Here is a 21,934-nt window from a genome sequence, read left to right as displayed (position 1 = left end):
GCTCAAACAAAGAGACACCACTGACTCTCTCTCTCTCTCTATCTCTCTCTTTTTCTTTCTCATTCTTTCTCTCTCTCTCTCTCTCTCTGTCTTTCTCGGTCTCACTCTTGTTCTTTCTCTCTCATTCTCTTGCTCTTATTCTCTCCTTCTTTGTCTCTCTATTCAATCAAATAGAGTACAGTCAGTTTGCACATATTTTGATTATCTTGCTATAAAATTCAAATGATGCTGGAACAAAATTGAAACTTTTCTAAGCAATTTATTTGAGTTTTATTGAAATGGAATTATTTTTAGATCAACATAAACATGTACTGAAATAGACTTTCATTATTTTTTGTCCATTTCATGTAAAACAGTTACTTGATGCAAAATTATGTGAGAACTCTCTCTCTCTCTCTGTCTGTCTGTCTGTTTGTCTGTGTTGGGTTTAATTGGCCGGCTGATCAATCAGATCTGTTTCTCGAACGCCCTAGTGGCAGGAGGTGTAAAACAGAGTGAGGAAATCAAACAGCATTATGGGTAGAGGAACAGAGAGCGCATCAGGCTAATAGATTAAACATCCATGCAGTGACTGAGGTAATGATTCATCGCCAATAGGGATTTCACTAAAACTGAAATGGAATTATTTTTAGATCAACATAAACATTTACTGAAATGGACTTTCATTATTTTTTGTCTAGTTCATGTAAACCAGTTACTTAAAGCAACATTATGCTCTTGGGCTCCCCCTACAGTTGCAGAGTGTATTTCACTTTTACAGCTCTGTTCATCATCATCATCATCATCATCACAAATCACACTGTGAGCACCCCCTCATAGACAGCTGTACATGTGTACTTGTTGATGATCTTAAGGATACAGAATCCAACTCCCCTTCGTGTGATGCGCTTGCACGCGTCGAGATTCTGTCGGCAAAACCGAATTTGGCAAAGACAACATCAGAAGAGAAAAAACCATGTTGACTTACAAGGTAGAGTCATATTACAGGATTTTATTACAGGAGGTTGCAGACATTCAAGGCTTATTTGGCGTGAGATTGGCAATGACTGACCAAAGTTTTTGGTGTGCTGGCCTGAAATAGGACTGAGGTTAAATTACGTTTGGCATCCGGAAAAACTACAAAACTCCGCACTTGCTTGGTCACTCTCTCTTTTTCTCTTTCTTCTAAAAGGTCTTGTTCGATCTTTTGGCAGCCTCTGTCATGATGTCCATGCTGGGAATTCTAAGCTACTTCTCACTGAATAGTTCTTGGTGTGGGATGTGGCATTGTAAAGTGTTCTCACAAGAACTTTTGTGCCCGCTCCTCTAAAGTTACATAGCACTTTAGCAGGCATTCCTGGCCTAGAGTGGCAATGACAGAGATGCCATTCTCCATATTATATGTCAGTGTACCATCAAAATGATTGTGAAACTGTTGATTTTGAGGTAAAATTGTTACATAATGTTGCTTTAATGACAACACAATGAACTTATTTAATGTTGACACAGTTCTAGTTTGTATGTCCAACTTCCCTGTAGGTTGATTTTTTTGAGTATAGGTCACAGAAAGCACAAGAACCTGGTAGAACTGTCTGCAACTGTGTTACAGTAGTTGTCTACGTTTTTAACTGGATGATAATATATGGCTAGTGTGAGTAAGCACATTTCAGATTAGCATAATATTCTCTGTGGTGTACCACAAGGCTCTGTACATGGCCCACTTTTATTTTCTAGTTTATTTGGCCACTGGGCCAGATTATTAAGAAGCGGTTTTCATGGATGTCCAGGTGATACACAGCTAGCAACGTTTAAGAAACAGCCTACAGAAGGAAAATAAGGGGCAGTAGAGTTCATTGTTTTCCATTTGAAAGAACCCAACATGCCTGGTTCTTCAGTATACTATGGGAGCCTAAGAGGGGCTCAGCAGGTCTACAAAACCAAGCTAAAGAGATCGATCTCTATCCCTCTCCCCTTTCTCACTGCATGAGGGCGGATGAGGGGAGAACGTTAAACCGACAGAAATCCTGATAAGAGATTACGGTGTCAAACTTCAGACAAATCCTTTCCTATTCGATCCTGATCCGCAGATTTATCCACAAAGACCAACACACTGTTACACTGTCTGACAAACATTTACATACACCTACCTCTTTTTTCTCATGTTCATAATGTGGGAAGCTACCTTGAAGAGTTTCCCAAAGAAAAAGCATTTCACATCAAGCTCTGCACATGCTCAGTTTCTTGCCTTACAGATATAATTAGGGTTTGAAGTAAGTGAAGTAATTCCCAATCCTATTCCTTGAGACCCCCTGAGCTACAGATTATTTTTTTTCCTTGCTGATTTAACCTCTTAAATGCTCAGGATTTGCAAACAGGTCCAGGCTTAAGAATAGTTTCACATTGTTCGCCATGCAATTCGCTGCTGTCAGAACAAAACCTAGTATCTCCAAAATCATAACTTTACAGAGAAGGAAAAAGAATACATTACTTTTAATATTAATGGAACTCAACTTTTTTTCAAGTAATCTTGGGCCGTAAAGATGTATGTAAATACCATTGGTATTTTCACACACGTCAAAAACTGAAAAATGGCAAAAATGGAGATACGAGATTTTGTTCTGACAGTAGCGACTTACCGAATAAGCTAATAAACCTGGGATTTAAAGGGTTATCTCATCAGTTCGGATACAAGCCCTTTGATGAGGGGACAAAACAATCCTTGTGGTTGTCTGCTTCACTAGAACGAAATGACTGTCCTGCATTTGAAACATGCTCCACTTTTCCAAATGGCATGGTCATTTTTGCTGTGTGGTTTTTTTTAGCTACCCATGATCTAGGATATAGGGTTAAGGGCTGTGATATAATAAACCACATAAGGTTTAGGTTATGGTGTTACTGTTAAAGTTTCACATGTTAGAATTTAATGTAATTTAGTCACATACAATTCCACCTGCTAGCTAGATTTCCCAATCATACAATGCTACCAAGTTGTGATGGTGAAAGCTACCATGTGCATCTACTGGGACACGTGAAGCTCCACCACATATTTACAAACTGCTGCAGTGTCATTTAACAGCTCAACATGCTTGGAAGAGAATGTTGCTAAAAGATCCCTGCATTGGCTAGCATCGCACATTCTCTCGACCACAGAGCCAACAGTTGTGCTACAAAGGACTTTTAGCATTAACGTTTAATTGAACTTATAGGATTTAAGGGTAATATTAATGTTTCAGGGTTAGTACATATCATTTAGGGTACAGGATTTAGGGTTGGTGTTTATAATTCATCTTCGTCAGGTTTTGTAATTTGAGGTGTGACATTAGGGTTTGCATGTATAATTGACTGAATAAGGTTCAGGGGTAGTGTTTCTAATTTAGGGTATAAGGTTCAGGGATAGTTTTTGTAATTTACGATGTAAAGTTAGTGTTAGTTTATGGTTAGGGTTTATATTTAGGATAGGCTTTAAAGTCAGTGTTTGTGTTTAGAATATGGTGTTTATAGTCCATGTTTGTAATTTAGGAGATAACAGAAATTTTAAGATATACCACAAGTTTGACACACCAGCACTAAACCCTAAACTTTGTACCCTAAATCCTACACTCTTACCCTAGCTCCTAAACTTTGTGCCCTAAATCTACACACTAGCCCTGAACCTTAATGCCTGTACTGTAAATTCTTGACACTGGCCCTAAACCTTAAACTCTCTACTCTATATTCTACACACTTGGCCTAAACTCTAAACTCTGCACTCGAACTTCAAGACACTAGACCTAAGCCCTAAATTCTGTGTTCTAAATTCTACACCCTAGCCCTAACTCTTAATGTCTGTACCCTAATTTTTACACACTAGCCCTAATCCCTAGTCTCTGTAAATTAAATTCTACACACCAGCCCTAAACCCTTAACTTCATATCCTAACTTCTAACCACTAACCCTAAACGCTAACTCTATACCTTAACTTCTAACCACTAACCCTAAACGCTAACTCTATACCTTAACTTCTACACACTAACCCTAAACCCTAACTCTATATGCTAACTTCTACACACTAGCCCTGATCTGTAACTCTATACCTTAACTTCTACACACTAGCCCTAATCTGTAACTCTATACCTTAACTTCTACACACTAGCCCTGATCTGTAACTCTATACCTTAACTTCTACACACTAGCCCTAATCTGTAACTCTATACCTTAACTTCTACACACTAGCCCTAATCTGTAACTCTATACCTTAACTTCTACACACTAGCCCTAATCTGTAACTCTATACCTTAACTTCTACACACTAGCCCTAATCTGTAACTCTATACCCTAACTTCTACACACTAGCCCTAATCTGTTACTCTATACCTTAACTTCTACACACTAGCCCTAATCGTAACTCTATACCCTAACTTCTACACACTAGCCCTAATCTGTAACTCTATACCCTAACGTCTACACACTAGCCCTAATCTGTTACTCTATACCTTAACTTCTACACACTAGCCCTAATCTGTAACTCTATACCCTAACTTCTACACACTAGCCCTAATCGTAACTCTATACCCTAACTTCTACACACTAGCCCTAATCTGTAACTCTATACCCTAACCTCTACACACTAGCCCTAATCGTAACTCTATACCCTAACTTCTACACACTAGCCCTAATCTGTAACTCTATACCCTAACATCTACACACTAGCCCTAATCGTAACTCTATACCCTAATGTCTACACACTAGCCCTAATCGTAACTCTATACCTTAACTTCTACACACTAACCCTAAACCCTAACTCTATATGCTAACTTCTACACACTAGCCCTAATCTGTAACTCTATACCTTAACTTCTACACACTAGCCCTAATCGTAACTCTATACCCTAACGTCTACACACTAGCCCTAATCTGTAACTCTATACTCTAATGTCTACACACTAGCCCTAATCGTAACTCTATACCCTAACGTCTACACACTAGCCCTAATCGTAACTCTATACCCTAACTTCTACACACTAGCCCTAATCTGTAACACTATACTCTAACGTCTACACACTAGCCCTAATCTGTAACTCTATACCCTAACTTCTACACACTAGCCCTAATCTGTAACTCTATACCCTAACATCTACACACTAGTCCTAATCTGTAACTCTAAACCCTAAACTCTTTATCCTAACTTCTACATACTAGTCCTAAACCCTAAACTATGCACCCTAAATTATATGAACTAACACCATAACTGTTAAACTGATTCCTGATCTACATTCTTACTGAGAGGTCTGATAACTATGAGCCCAGCTGTAATGTCCACAGATAAAGTTTCCAAATAAACCCTAAGCCCTGTGGGATAGCAGGTGGGCTGTAGTTTGTTTTTTTTTGTTTTTTTTTCTGTACAGCAGCGGCCACTAAGCAGTGCTGTATGTCCATGCAGGAGGACAACAGGCAGCAGTGCTGCAGGGAGGAGCGACTGTCGGCCTTCTCTCTGCTCCATTAGGCTGAGTGAGAGTGACCTCACACACACACACACACACACACATGCTGCAGGAAGTAAAGTGAGTTACCTCCATTCTTTACCTCTGTTCCTGAAGAATCACTCTCCACAGAAAAGACACGTCATGTACCTAAACCACATGCACTCCACAAGGCTGAAACTAAGGCTGAAGAGTGCACGAATTCCATACTGAGCTATGTGGGTTCCTGTAGTTAAACCATGAAGTTTTCCGCTTAACTTCAATTATTCAGCAGGACTGTTCTTCCCAAATGGATTTCAAGTTGGCGCATGAACTACTTATGTTAGCTGTGCTTTCCTTACTTGGCAGTAGAAGCTTTGGATTAGAGAACACATCTGAAGTCCTGTTATCATTTTATAGTCAATGTCATGAACATATTAGGAACTGTGGTAAACTAAAGACCCGGTATGTGTTGTCATATGTTTTACCAAGTTGACCGTGTTTTACGTTTTTCCAAGGAATATCACTGGATCCTTTGAATTCAAGGTCAATAGGTAGTCGATACATATGAACATTGCTATATCAATGCTAATAGTAAGATACCACTCCTGCACATTGCGTGAAAGTCTTAAACATTATTATATACCAACACTAGTGTGGCAGTCGTTCGACTCACGGAGTGGGGGCGGTGACGGGGAGGTGGAGCAACGCTGCTGATGCCAGATCAGCATCAGCTGGATCTCATTAAAGGCAGCTGAACTGAAAGGCCAGTTTGTGGCCATCATCAGTGCTTGTGGGTCAGGCGAGTGCCACAACTAGTCTCTCCAAATTTCTTCTACTTCTGCCAAAGCAGCTGAATTACCTCTTGACAATGCTTGCTGGTGTGGTGAGGCGTCCAGTCTAATGGTGTCAGTGTGCAGCAGTGTTAACTCTCGTGTAGCCCAATTCATATTTCAACTCGACCTCGTGATTCAGAGGATCCAGTGACTTTCGCAGAAAACATATTTGAACATTTCGGTTTACCACTGTTTGCAATAGCAGTGACCCCATTCATTTTTGCCCTGTTGAGAAAACAAGCTTCGATCCGGAGATCCTAATATGGGCATGACGCCACCACAAAATGACGTGTGGCCTTTATGGTTGTAAAATCACCATCACACTGTGTGTGTGTGTGTGTGTGTGTGTGTGTGTGTGTGTGTGTGTGTGTGTGTGATCAGTCTTTAGATCAAATGAAAAGAGAAAGAATTAAAGTGGTGATTCATCACCATGTCAGTGTCCATGACATCTTCCCCTTTATCTACACTCGTCTGCTCTTTTTCCCTCCTCACACCCTCCCTCTCTGCTCCTTTTCTCTTTCACATCTTTCACATTTCTTCTGTCACTCTTCTTTTATTCTTGAACATTTTGTCTTGCCCTTCTCTTTCCTCACATCTCTCTCTCTCTCTTCCTCTCTCTCTCTCTCTCTCTCTCTCTCTCTCTCTCTCTCTTTTTCTATATCTCTCTCCTTGGTACTCTGTGGTCACTGTTTGTCTGTCTGTGTGTCATAATACAGATAAGCCACAAGCCATAGATGTCAAACAGTTTAAAAAATAAGAACAAACATCTTTACAATAATGCTAAATTCTACACCCCTATGGTATTTCTAATGCTATGTTAGCACTGAGCAAATGCTGTTGCACAGGAATATTTTTGCTTGGTTATTTTGAAGCTTATAAAAGCCATTCATTATGTTCCATAATGCTTGGAACACATATTGACATATTTACCTTGAAACAGTTTCATAGTCAGTAACAACTGAATGAGGCCTCATTAGACTATGGTATCTAGAACTTCCAGAAGGACTAGAGTGATGTTTTTTTCCTCAAAAAATTGGTTCCACCCATTGTAAATCAAAAAGTGATTGGCTGATTCCACTGTCACTTCCTAATTATGCTGGTAGTTAATCTTACATGTAAGGCCTTCAGTTCAGCTCCTGAAGGCCTAACTAACTCAGTTGGCTGTATCTACCTAGACACCACAGAGAAACAAATCCTGATTGGACAGATTTCATTTGGGGATTTCAGAATTTTAAACCAATTTCTTACCAACCAAAACTTGACAATGAAATTAGAATATATATATATATATATATATATATATATATATATATATATATATATATATATATATATATATATTATAGTAATCACAGAGTTTAAATACAAAAAGAATCGTGACATAGTTAAATATAAATGACCTTAAAATTATTATTTATTTTAATTCCTAAAGATCATTATGCTCTCTATAGGCCTACACGGTTCTGAGTGTTTCCCACTGATAATATTATTAATATTTTACAGTTAAAGGCTGTTAGAGTGATATGAAGCTGAGCAAATCATTGAAACATATGGCTCCAAAAGGATTATTGCCTTTATACAATGGCAACAGAGTACAACATGACATAGTACAAATATTGTTGTTTACTCCTAATAGTATATTAGGAGTGTACTAGAATAAACATATTCTCCCAATTACTGTAGTTAGTTAACAGTATCCCATGGTTTCCAAGCAACATGACATTAAAGGATTATTACTTGTTGCATTAATACAGATTAATGTAGTTGATGTGGTCATATGTGTGTGCATGTCAATCATAAGATGCATAGGTCTGCTTCTAAAATCTGATTGGCTGAGTCAAGTTCAAAGTCATTCTAAAATACTCAATATACATACATATGACTGCAATCACTTTAATTCTGTATTAAGTTTATGCGGAATAATCTGTGAATGTTGGGTTGCTTGGCAACCATAGCCTACTGTTAACAAACTGCATAGGGGACAGAAATGTTTATTACAATAAATTCAATTATTTACAACTCATTTCTGAAAAATTCTACATAATTAAATTATTCAGATGTAAACAGAGTCATTCAGAGTGGTTTGGTGTGAAATGCTCCATTCTAGGGAAATGAGTCAGAACTGTTCACAGTGGTGGTGATAGGAACCAGACGTCCACCTCTAAAAGCTCCCTCACAGAAAGTTATTACATGAAATGATTATGAATTCACTGCCTGATGCCTGAGACACTGTTTTATGATAGTTTATGAGATTTGTATGTTTTACATACATAAAATGTCTATATTTGTGCTGTAGTCACGGCAACCCTTGGTTCCTATCACCACCACTGTAAAGAAATCTGAACCATTTCACCCCAAACCTCTCTGAATGACTCTGTTTACATCTCAAACACTGAATTATGCACAAATTTTAATTTTGAACCGCCTTGAAAGTGGTAGAATTCCACTCTATGTTGGCCTATTTTTTTAAGAATCAAAAATTTCCCATCAGCTTTTCTTTCTGTTCTACCAAGATAAAACCCAGTGGAGAGAAAATGACTGAAGCTTTAACTCCCTCTTTGGGTACAAACTCTGAAAATATATAATAAAACATGATTTTACACCACATAATTAAAGATTTCCTATATTGTTGCCTATTGGTTTCCATTATAAGCAGGATTTTGAGTCAACAGGTTTAAATGTGAGGTTATTGTCCATCATAACTGACCACATGCTACAGATACAGCAAATAGACTATATTAAAAAGATGCTGGTGTACTGTTTAGTGCTGAACTGGTAAAAAAACAATGATAGATGTGTTTTACTAAATGCTAAATAGTGCCTGGGGCCTCCAGGACCCCAAACAGATCAGGAGGGTTAAAGCGTTTGACTTTCACACTTCAGCCGTATTAAGCTGTGGGACGAGCGAGGTGTGAGTGGACTGCTGATGGGCCTCAGAGTGAGCTGTTATTTCCACATTCATTTACAGCCACTTTCACGCTTTAATTTGCCCAAATCAAACAAAATGAGAAGGGAAGTCCGCAGCACAATGCTCTCTCATTAGGACACTCTTCTTTCTTTTGGAGATTACAGAGCAGCTGCAGCTTCAGCTACAGCTCTCAGAGGTGGAGCTTTGGGGGCAATAAAAAGTTAAAGATCTTAAATGAATCAATAGGATACACACATATATTTGTTTTTTACACAGTATGAGGACAAGGAGTCCTACATTTGTCTCAAATGTATTATCTATATATTTTCTATATATTATAGAAAAAAGTTTCCAAAACAGCTGGACCACCTGGAAGACCTGGTCGACCCCAAAACTGCCCCCATCAGATAAACAGCACTTAAAGCTTTCATCTCTGAGAGAGAGGAGAAAATCAAGCTGCTTCAGATCTGAAAACATCCACAGGTGTTTCTGTCCATCCTTCCACTGTGAGAAGACGACTCAGCGCTGTGGGTCTGAAAGGATGTGTAGCTGTCAAGAAGAACCTCACTGAGAAAAGGAGACGGACACATTAAACAAAGAAGCTGAACAATGGACTGACCACCCCAGAGTCCAGACCTCAACATCACTGAATGTGTTTGATTACTTCAAACCAGCTTCTGAGACTGAACTTTGGAGGCGTGTCTGCAGATTCTTTGAGGAACTGAAAGTGAGTCTCCTGAAAAGAATGGAAGCTCAAATAAAGAGTGACACAATAACATTCAAATTTGTGATATATTTAGTGGTTGAGGCTTGTGTGTAATGACAATTCAATTAAATTATTATTATTATTTCATTTTCTAATAACATTTGTTTTTAACCCTGTTTTTCTGTAGTTTTAGTCCTGAAAATGTATGAACACACATACGCACGCACACACACACACACACACACACACACACACACACACACACACACACACACACACTCAGTGTCCTCAGGTAATTGCTCCAATTATGTTTTTTCTCCTCCATTATCTACCCTTAGTCCTCTTATCATAAGGTGTTCCTTATCAAGAAAAGCCCTTTAATTAAAATCCAAATTCAATTAATAAAGTTGGTTAGCCTGAGTGTTAAGCTCTTCTGCACTGTCATCAAACAGCTGTAGGCTATTACACCCCTTTAGCCTGAACAAATGAGACTTTAGTCCAACTCTTCTTTTGACAGCACTGATAGAGAGATGACTTACAAGTAAAAGTGTTTGTAGATCTGCATGTAAAATTATGTTTTATCATGTTTTTGATGTTCATGCTTCTATTTCAGATCAGTCGAGGTTCTGTCACACTGTATAACTGGACCAGAAAACCTGAGATGAGCTTCTTCATGTATGATAAAATGGTATGATGGATGATGATACACCAGATGCAGAGAGTTTTAACAGAAAACAGACAAAAAACAGAAACAGCACAGTGACATTAGTACATTTTTTCAGATGAAATGCTATAAAGATAAAGAACCGGTTCTCAGTAGTTCTCATTTGTTCTGCTGACTGAAATCATCCTCTGTAGTGCTTTAGTTAAAGACAGTGTGCCATCTAGAGGCGACTTGATAGAATCAGGCTTTATCTATCATTTCTTCATTAGGTTGGTTGGTGTTTTCGTATGTTTGAAGGGTCTGTACACATAAAAATGTTACTGATCTGCAACAAAATCAATATTTATTAAAGTGAAAGGGCTTGAGAAAGCAAGTACACATGGTCTAGAGGTGGTGTGCATATTTTGGGTGAGAATGGGAATTACTGACAACTAGTGGAAAGAAGAGGTACTGCAGAATTCACCAGAAATAATTTTTTTAACACAGTTGTAGGTAAATATTCAAACATTCCTGGTCAAATTACATGTGCTGTTAATTTTCTAAGTAAAATTAGTTAACACATTCTCCTAAATATGGCATTTTTTGCCAATTTTAATGCACAATTTATATTTAAAACATTAAATATAAAATGTGCCATAAGTTTTGCACAAACTACATTTAATGTTTATTTTTTTTCCAATATATGTTAAGTTCAGCAAACACACAGTAAATGTGCATTAAAATGTGCAGAGGTGTGTTCTCTGTAGAGGACATTTATTTAATTTTACATACAAAATATGTCATACAGTGTCAGAAACCACATGAGCAAGTATATTAGAGATTACTTAAAGGGAAACTGAAAACAAAATAGCCTAAATGTCTGCAGAATTAAATAGTTAAGATGTAAACAGAGTCATTCAGAGTGGTTTGGTGTGAAACGCTCTGTTCTAGAGAAACTTACAGTCAGAATTATTCACAGTGGTGGTGATAGGAACCAGACGTCCACCTCTAAAAGCTCCCTCACAGAAAGTTATTACATGAAATGGTTATGAATTTGCTGCCTCATTTCTGAGACATTGTTTTAGGATAGTGTTGAGAAGATCTTTGGCCTGAAATGTGTTTTTTAAATCCAGAAAAGCATGTGGGGCATTGTGAGGAGAATTATCCTCAAAAGAAAATTCATACAGTGAATCCTGAAATGCTATAAATTAGACACTACAACTTAAACCAATACTTTACACTTAATACAGTTTACTGTTTTTTGGGAAAAACATTCAGTTAGAACATGGTAAAAAATATGTAAGTGTTGTTAAATAATAAACTATAATTTTCTGTTTATTGGAATTTGTCACAAAAGTACTATCAATAGCTTTTCAGTTAGCAAGATTTTGTTATTGGTTTTCATATATGAGGCATTTTTGATGTCAGTTTCTTTATAAGTTCATTCTCAATTCTGTATGGTTTCTGCATTATCATGAACTCACTTACAGCCCAGTTTATTATCAAAAATGTCTTCATTTACAGGTTCCTACAAACTCTTTGAAAGTTGTAAGAAATTAGCTTCATCACAGAATCATTTTATACACCTATCCTCAAAGAAATTCCTTTCTTATGAATTAAATCGTCTGCCCTGTGATGGATTGGCAACCAGGGTGTTTCCTGCCTTCCGTTCAATGAGCGCTGGGATAGGCTCCAGCACCCCCACGACCCAGGAGGATCAATGCATTTCACTGACCCCAGTATAACATCACTTAGCAAGCCTGGAAAGAGTCCTTAGCTGTGGGGGAAGTCTCACGCCGCAACTACGGTGCATCACACAGGCAGCCGGCCCGGGAAGCCTCAAAGTCCGAAAATGTCCTCAGCCACGAAGGGGTAGCATTTTCCTGCAGCCAAAGACCACCAGTGCAGGCAGCCTCATAGCTGCAATGCAGCGACACCCAGGTGGGCAGCCCAGGCAGAATGTTATGTCGATCAGGTCCCCAGTCCAGAGAGCCTCGTAACCACGATACAGCATCATTCAAGACTGCATCATAGCTGTGATGTAGCATCACTCAAACAGCCAGCTCAAGAAGCCTCTGAGCCACAGCTGGAAAATCGCTCTCGGCCGCTATCTCGGTGGAATGATGGCAAACTCCTCAGTCAGAAGGGAAACATCGAAACATACACACAAACAATACAAAACAAACGAAAAACCAATGTAAAGCGATGATGAGTGTGTGAATGAATGAAATCAGTGACCCCAAAATTTTAAAGCTTCCACTGCTTGTTCGCTACCTTAGCCTTGTAGCTCCAGTGCTGAATTTAAGAAGCTTTAGAGTCCAAACCTGCCTCGGATGATGTGCTGCATTTGCAGTAAACTGTATACATTTGATGTTGTAGCAGAATTAAGGAGTCTTTAAGCCTTTAAGAGTCTGATTAGGTAAATTATGCATGTTTTCAAGATGTTTTCTATGGGAACAGTAGACTTTCATCATAGTTTATCCTATTTGTTGGCCACCAGAGTGAACCTTTACGACTGCGCTGTGAGGAGACTCTCCACCCAACAGAGAGCAATAAATCACACTGTGTTAAAGCTAAGCTCATGAGGGAGGGCGCGTCAGGTAACCATGGCGCAGTATGTGTTATGAGGGGGCACACAGTGTGCATCCTGCTTCTCATAGCCATTTCTTCTTCCAGCCAACATCACAGTGACCTGTTGATAGATCAGATTCTGGACCTGGCATTGGCGTATTGTGTTGTAGTTGGACTCAAGTGGACGATAACAGAGCTGTGAGTAATTACTTCTGAACTTTTCTTTTCTCTGAGCACACGGATGATGTAGCACATCTCACCTGCTTTTCTTCTCTGCTTCGGCAGACACTTCTACTAAATACGTTCATTAATAATACGGCTTACTGTGTAAGTAGAGCACTTTAAAAACAGCTCATGTCTGCTATATTGTGGTTTCCTATCACAGATCTGTGGCTGCATGTCAGTAACAGGCCTCTGGAGATGATGGATGTAAAGCAGTACTCAGGGAGGAGCGCTATGCCTCAGCTGCTCGTGAAGATTGTTGGCGGAAAACAAATTAAGCAATTCATTGATCCGAACAGGCATGTTTTGCATTTTGTTAAATAATATTACAGTTCATGAGTGGAATAAGCCTAATTAACATTGGCTAAAGCATCATCTTTGGCATGTTTACTGTCATAGATAGAATTTGTAGAATATATTAGTGTGCAGACGTCAGAGACCACCCTTCATTTATTTGATTTGCGGTTAAAATGGCTTTTAAGCATCATGAAAAAAACATATTTAACAGAAAACCACACAGAAGCTTCAACAACTAAATACAGTATAATGTTTTTCAGTGTTTATTGTGTCCATTCTTTAGTCGAGGGATATTTTCCCACACCTCCAAAGTTCAGTCTCAGAAGTTGGTTGATCATTTTCTGAAGAAATCAAACCCATTCAGTGGTGTTGAGGTCTGGACTCTGGGGTGGTCAGTCCATCGTTTAGCTTCTTTGTTTGATGTGTCCGTCTCCTTTTCTCAGTGAGGTTCTTCTTGAACAGCTACACATCCTTTCAGACCCACAGCGCTGAGTCGTCTTCTCACAGTGGAAGGATGGACAGAAACACCTGTGGATGTTTTCAGATCTGAAGCAGCTTGATTTTCTCCTCTCTCTCAGAGATGAAAGCTTTAAGTGCTGTTTATCTGATGGGGGCAGTTTTGGTGTCTACCAGGTCTTCCAGATGGTTGTTAGGAGGCCCATTTTCCCTGGAGCTTTTAATCAGTTTTAGAACTCCAGTGCTGAAAACTCCTGTTTTGTTCAGTTTCTTTCTTTGACTTTCTCCTTCATTAAGCAAGTGGATTAATTTATATCTAATCTATTCAGAAATATCTTCTGAACTAACAACAGCTTGTACTTTTTGTAAAAAGAATGAATTAAATAAAATCTAATTTAGGGTGGTGTGACTTGTGCACAGTATATATAGTGAGTCTGGTGTTGGTTTTCAGGACTGAAGCTGCTGGGAGGGAGAATGAAGACCCCAATGATGCTCTCAAAGCCTCAAAAGAAGCAGTGATTAAGACTTCAGCACACAAACTAGAGCTGCTCAGTCCCTCTAAAAACATAGAGAGTGCCATCATCCATGCTGCTCTCACACGGGTAATATAAATATATACACTGAAAGGGTTGTTTGGATACCTGACAAGAACCACTTTTGGTTCCCTTAAGAATAAAGATCAATCAAATTAAACATTACTGTCCATCATTAAATTTCATTGTGTGTATTTGAAGTTGCTCTTGTTCCCAAATGTCTGACCCTCTTATGTATATTTTACTGGAATCTAGAATTCGTAGACTGTATGTATTGTTCTATCCAGGCTTCACCCACAAACGCATTCGTTTTTATGCTGGACAAGCTTTTCAGAACTTTGGCAAAAATTTCATTTAATCTAATGAAAAAAACAAAAAAAACAAACAAAAACAAACTGTAGTACACAATGTTCATTTACAGTACAAATCATATTTCATTTGTTCGCATGTGATTGGATGGTAAGTAACTGCTTTTACATGTTCATTAAAGCATGACATTGTTAAGTTTTTTATTAAAGTGAAAATGCTTCTCCGCTCAGGCTCCAGACAGAGTGTGTGTAACAGCTCCCAGTGGAGATCGCTCACACTCCTACATCCACCTCAGGAGACCTGCTGCTAACAACACTAAACAAACACTGACGCAGCCACATACAGAGCAGGAGGTAGGAGGAGGGTCAGCATGATCCCCCTGCACTCATTCAGATCTACTGCAGCATACAGAATGTGTTTTTACCCCCAGTATCCACTGCAACAGAGCCCTGATTACTCAGCATCTGATTCATATCAAAAGTTTGGAATCACTTGTCCTACTGAAAATTGTTATTTTGTATATTAATAATTAATACAGTGTAGATTTAACTATTATAAACTACACATCAGTTTTTTGAGGAGGATCAATAAGTTTATTTACATTTATAATGTGTTTGTTTTTCTTTTTTTTTGCCAAATACACTCTAAAATATGATTACATTTAAAATATAGCACATATTGGATTTTGGATATTGATTTATTATAATCTCATTCTGGATATTAATTTTATTACAACTTCAATATGCTTATTATTTATACAGAATTTCACTCTCAACCTTATTTTTATTATGATTTCACTCTGGTTATTAATTTTCTTGTATTTTCATGCTGCTTATTAATTTCATGCTAACTTCTTGTATGTTATTATCTTATAACTTTCTTCTGCTTTGTCTGAAGGTATAAAAATATCCTATCTGACAAACTTCCTCAGGTCAGGCACGTCCATCCTGATGACTGGCTCCTCTTGGTGGTCTCGGAGGAGCTTGAGGGCTGGAAGTTCCGAACGTTAGAAAAGCTTGAGGAGGACATTGCAGCTCTTGACCCCTCCCACACGGGCACCGTCCACCAATCAGAACTGACATACCTGTTCCTCAGGTGGCAGGTGCCTCTCAGGCTGCCCACCCTGGCCTCTCTCCTGAATGTCTTCTGTAGCTCTGCCCACCCTGAGCAGGTACCTCCCCTCAAATCCTTAAAACAGTGCTGAAGATTCTGTACAAGATTCAGATGTGTAATACGGCTCTAACATTGTAAAATGTAGCTGCCTCAAAAAGTCGAGTTCATTGAGCTTATTATAATATGTTAATGGAAAAAGAGTCCGAGTCATTAAGGCAGCCAGCTTCACCTACTTATTTAAGTTAGAACCTTAAATCATTGTTTACAGTGCAAGCAGATTTCACCTGTAATACCATTGTGATGATATTGCTTTGGTAGAATATGAGAATCAGGCCTGCTCTTTTGTGTGCATGTGGGTCATCAGAAGAATCTGTACACTGTACAAACAATTCAAAACTCAGGTGAGGCTGACCTCTGGTGTCGAGGGTGGAAATTACACCTGACAGTCAGTACTGATAAGAAATTACATTACTGCTATTTTACAAATGTATAATTTATCTGTGCATCATTTACCATGTCGTTTAAATAAAAAAAGTTATGCTATGTAAGTTGTTATATATTGCCCAATTATTATATTTTTTTGCCCAATATGTTAAATCCAGCAAATCAACACTGTAACTTATTTTCACTTTGAAAATCAACAAAACATGTCATGACTACCACGTGTGTCCAGACTTTTGTATAATATGAATAAAAATATTGAACTGAAAGTGTTTTACTCTACAGGTGATGTATGAGAAGCTCCTGCAGCTCTTACAGAAATTGATTCAGAACCAGGAACTACAGAACACTGAGGTGGGTTTTGTTATTTGCTGTCTGATTGCCTTTGATGACTTGTGAAGTCGTTACCAAAGTTATTGAGAATAGACGGAGTCGTGCACTTTTGAGGAGAAGGTTAGATTTATTTCAAGATGTCTTTATACAGAGATGTTAACAGGTCACCGGTTGGTTCCCTCTCCCACAAGAAAGCAGGAGCAAACATCAATTGTAGTGTTATCACCCTTAACTGGCCCAAACAACCCCCCCCCCAAGTATCAAGGTTATATACCCGTAAAAGAGAGGCATAGAGAAGAACAGAACATTCTTAAGATGACCTAAAAGGATCAGGCCCTTAGAGACAGATACACACCACAATAAAACAATCCCCCCTGTGCCCCCACTGGCCTGCAGCCCCACTGGCTTGATCAATAACCCATCACTGTTCATGTAGAACTGTTGTAGCACTGTTTTGACATTAACCTTTCCCTACATGTCAGGCTAAAACAGTACTTTGTGGTTAGTTATTTCTCGTGTCAGTCAAAAACGCCCCTTGGTGGTTCTTGAAATCAACCAGACTCTCTGATGATAGGCGGAAGTCTGATCTCTCCTTATCATATGATTCTAGTATGGCAGTAGGGTGAAGATGAGAAAATAGTTAGCTGTGTCCAAAAATTATGCCCTATTCACTGTATTCTTTACTTTTTTTGGGGTTCTGTCATTTTGTAGTGTGTCTGAAAACATAGTGCAGAAGATCCTGTGCACTCAAATAAACCCGCAATGTTCTGCAAAATGTAGTAAATAAGCAGTGTACCCTAAGGGAGTGGGGATGCCCATAATGCATTGCGTCGCTTGGTTTGAAGATTTATGGAATGAGCAAGCCCAGCTATATGCGACGGAATCTGCTGTCACGCAGTAATAAATCATTTACTACTGTCACGAGTTCTGTTCCATTTCGGACATGGCAAATGTTTCCATCAACTTACAGTGAAAACACCTTCATATTACCTCATCTTGAGGTTTGTTTTCTAAACCTGAGCCAAAATACCCTGGCCAAACTTTATTGTGGGGACAAAATGACCGTCTTCTCTTTCTATTTATTTAATAACAAAAAGTAAATGATTTGATGGAGGCCACTTAGTGCCACTCAAAAGCTGATTCCCATTGTTCCTTCAGGTGGATATTTGGAAGGCGTCTCCTGAACTGGGGGGTGGCACTGATGTGCGCTCAGTGTGGAGTGAAGGTGTGCTGTTGTCCGTAGACCCTGGAGAAACTGAGACTTGGCTTCAGAGGTTCCAGAAAATGGAGAGCGCCTTGAGATTGTGTGATAGCCAGAATACGGGTAAGACACTATGATATCCAGGCAACACTTAGTACTATTTAAAACTCTTCATTGACAGTTTTTTGTGATATAAACATAATTTGGTCAAATACAAGGCTTATTTTGTAGTTGATGTAGGCAATGAACACTGACTAGAGACCTGGCAGGTCGATGGGGCAGGGGGATAGTCCCAAGGGTAAAAAATGACATTAAAAAGGTGAATCAGACAAGTAGCTCAGTGGGAACTAATGACTGTATTAACAAGACTCTTAAGCATTGATCATTCTCTGATAGCTTCTAATGATTTAGCTCAGTGTTTGGCTCATTTGCGAGTGATAAACAGTGTTGGTATTTTTATCACCATTTCTGTGGCTGCACCGCAAACAAGACCTTAAACTGAAAATACATGTGTGCGATGGCATGAGGTAACTTTTCTATATTTGTTATATCGAGTTGTTTGTAGAAAATATTGCGGCGATTTTTCTTAATAAATCTCAAATGTGCTGGTTGTTTTAGGATACATAGAAAAGGAGCAGGCCAGACGTTTGATTCAGAACTACAGCCAGATCTTCGATTTAAACCTGAGTCCACTGAAGATCAATGAGGTGATGAGAAAGGCTCAGCTACATGGCAGAGTTCACCTGGTCACTGCACTACAGCTATTGAAGAGTCGCTGAGCGTTGGACTGACCCTACACAAGTGTGGCTTTTCTTCCCTTGAAAGCATTATTTGAGAAAACTTTGTCCCCCCAAATATATATAATGTAGAGTGGAATAAAATAATATTACATATAAAAATGACACTGTAACAATGGCATTCAGACTAGTTTGGTGTGAAATGGTTCATGGTAGAGACTCTTTACAGTGGTGGTGTGAGGAACCAGGAGTTGCCATGTCTCAGTTGCTCCTCTCAAAATTAAGTGGTTCCTGCTCCTTGTACCTCCCCATGGTTCACCCCTGAGCACAGAGCCATGACAGCTAATGGAAGGTGTCTTGAGCACCTGTACAAGAAAACTGGGCCTACTGTTCATCACTGACTTTTAGGGAGCATATCTGTAGGTACAGGGATGCCCTAATTGCCTACTATTCAACTGTTCTAAATGGTTGCATCTCTAGGCACAAAACGCTGTGTAGGACCATGCACCAACTTCTTTAACCCCCCACATCATCTGCTTCCTGTTCCCGTGTTCAGTGCCAGGCTTTTTAGGATTTCTTGAGGGATAAAATTAACAGCATCTACCAGCAGTTCCTCACTGTAGCACAGTCCTCTTTCTCCCAAATTCCTCAACTTCAAGATGTTGACAGTCTATCTGCATCCCCTGATACAGAGATAATTTCCAAGTCTTCTTCTTCTTCTTGTCCACTTTACCCTGTCCCTACTGTTCTTCTTAAATCCTGTTTCTCTGCTATTTCTTCTCCTGTAAGTCATCTTATTTATCAGTGTTTCTCCTCAGGTTCTCTCCCCACTTCTCTCAAAATAGCCGCAACCTGCCCAGTACCGAGACTGCCCTATTAAGAGTTGTTGATGATCTTTTAATATCAACAGATGCTGGTTTTCTTAATATCCTCATCCTCCTTGATCTCACTGCAACCTTTGACACTGTGAATCATTAATCAATTGATAACAGGCAATGGTTTATCTCTATAGGTTCACACAAGTCATCCACTGCCCCAGTTGCTAAGGGAGTACCCCAAGGTTCTGTACTTGGACCCATCCTTTTCATCTCACCACTAGGTCAGATCATTCAAAATCATAGGCTTAAGTTCCACTGTTATGCTGATGATATCCAGATCTACATAAGCACTGCATCCTTCACAGTCTCAGCTCAGTCATTACATACATGCATTACAGATTTGAAACACTGGTTGGACAATAATTTCTTGAAACTAAATGCAGACAAAATGGAAGTCTTGTTAGTCAGCCCTAAAACGCTAGTTTCCAACTTCTCCAATCTCACTGTGAATGTAGATGGTATCCCTATGAAGTCAGTTCAAGTCAGTAAAAACCCTTGACTTGATTTTAAATTCTTCACTTTCATTTGAGCTCCATTATGAAGATCTTTAGGAGGCTGGGACGAGTGATGACACCAGGAGCAGGTTGTGGAGACACAGAGTTTTTCTTTTATTCTGAACACATCACAAATTGCTCAGCCCTCCAGCTGGCATACAAAATTAAAGAGCACGTTCACAGAGACTTTTCAGTCTTTTTTCTTTCTCAAGCCTCCACTGGTCTCCTTCTGTCTCTGCCGCCTACTGAGAAAAGAAGTGGCCATAAGTAGGCTAGCAGAAACAAGGCACAGGTGAATCTTATCAGCTTCTCAGCCCGCTGGTTCAGCATGACTGGCTGTCCATCCTGCATGTGATGCTTGACCATGCCCCCTCCTCCACACCCATGTTAAGTCACTTACTAAGGCTGCATTGTACCATTTGTGTAACCTTGCACGCCTTCACCTTCTGCTCAACAGAATTGATGCCAAAATGCTGCTTAATGCCTTCATTTTGTCCTGTATTGATTATTGCAACTCTCTCTTCAATGCTTTCCCTGTTATATTGCATAACTGGATTCAGTTCATTCAAAACTCAGCAGTCCTCACTTTCACCAAGTGCACTGCACAAATCACTCCCATCCTCCATCAGCTTTACTGGTTACCAATATCCTCCAGTCTCATATATAAACTCCTCCTTCTAACCTTCAAAGCTCATGGTTTTGCCTCTATATACCTCAGTAAAGTCCTTCATCCATGTCCCTCCTGCTCCCTCAGATCTTCTGGCACTGGACTTGTTGCTGTCCCACACACAAGATACTCGACAGTGAGTGGCAGGCCTTTCAGCGCTACTGCTCCCAAACTTTGGAACTCTCTACCTCAATCTCTGCATGACTGCTCTACCATCTCCTTTTAAAGTTCAACTTCAGCTCAAAACCTTCCTCTTTACTGCTCACTATTCTTCTTCTTCAATGTGTTAGGCCTATTTTTTCCTTCCTCTTTGTAAAGAGTCCTTGAGTTTATGAAAGGTGTTATATAAATTGAACTTTTTGAACTATTCAATAATGATAAAAACACTTCAGTTTTCAGTTACCTCAGATGGAGGCATTGCGCTCGACTGGTCTCAAGAACAATTACTGCATCTACCCTGAGACCGAATCCAAATAATGTTGTGAGCAAGACAAGATTAGCTTGTTCAGTTTTGGTCTTGAGAGTGAGACCAGACTTCAGTACTACAACACTACACTCCATGGTTCATGACCTTAACATTTATTTACATTACCTTCCTTTTCTTCTCAAAATGTACTTCATCAGTGTGACATCACGCATTGATAAAATGTGAAAATAAGAAATGTACTAAAGAACACATGCAACTACATAAAGAAAGAAAGAAAGAAACACTTTTTATACATCTACACTACATCAATGTGGCATAATTATTACAGTGTATAAGCAAGTTCAAGTGTTTGCCTACGTAATGTGGTGTCGGTAAAAATGACTGACAACGACGAGTGCAGGGGTGCCTATGCTTTTTTGGCTTGAGATCTACTTTTTTCAGTGGATAGGTCATCGTGATCTACCTTAAAAAATAAATAAAATATGTTGGTCTCATACCTTTTTAAAAGCTTTAACTTTTTTAATGCACTTCAGTGGCCTATATTTACATTATCAGCATTACAGGGCAAACGACTGAAAATCACACTAACTTTATTCTGATGATGTGCACTGAACCACGTCAGCCAGGTTTGAGTAGTCTGGACAGTAGCTACTGATGCCAATAACTGTAACTTATAACTGTACTTCTGGACAGCTGAGCGACTAACTGACACTCATCTCCGTTTTGTTTTTCAAATCTTAAAACA

This window comes from Colossoma macropomum, unplaced genomic scaffold (assembly GCF_904425465.1).
Source record: "Colossoma macropomum unplaced genomic scaffold, Colossoma_macropomum, whole genome shotgun sequence".
Lineage (NCBI taxonomy): Eukaryota > Metazoa > Chordata > Actinopteri > Characiformes > Serrasalmidae > Colossoma > Colossoma macropomum.
Note: the sequence above shows the minus strand (reverse complement) of the source record.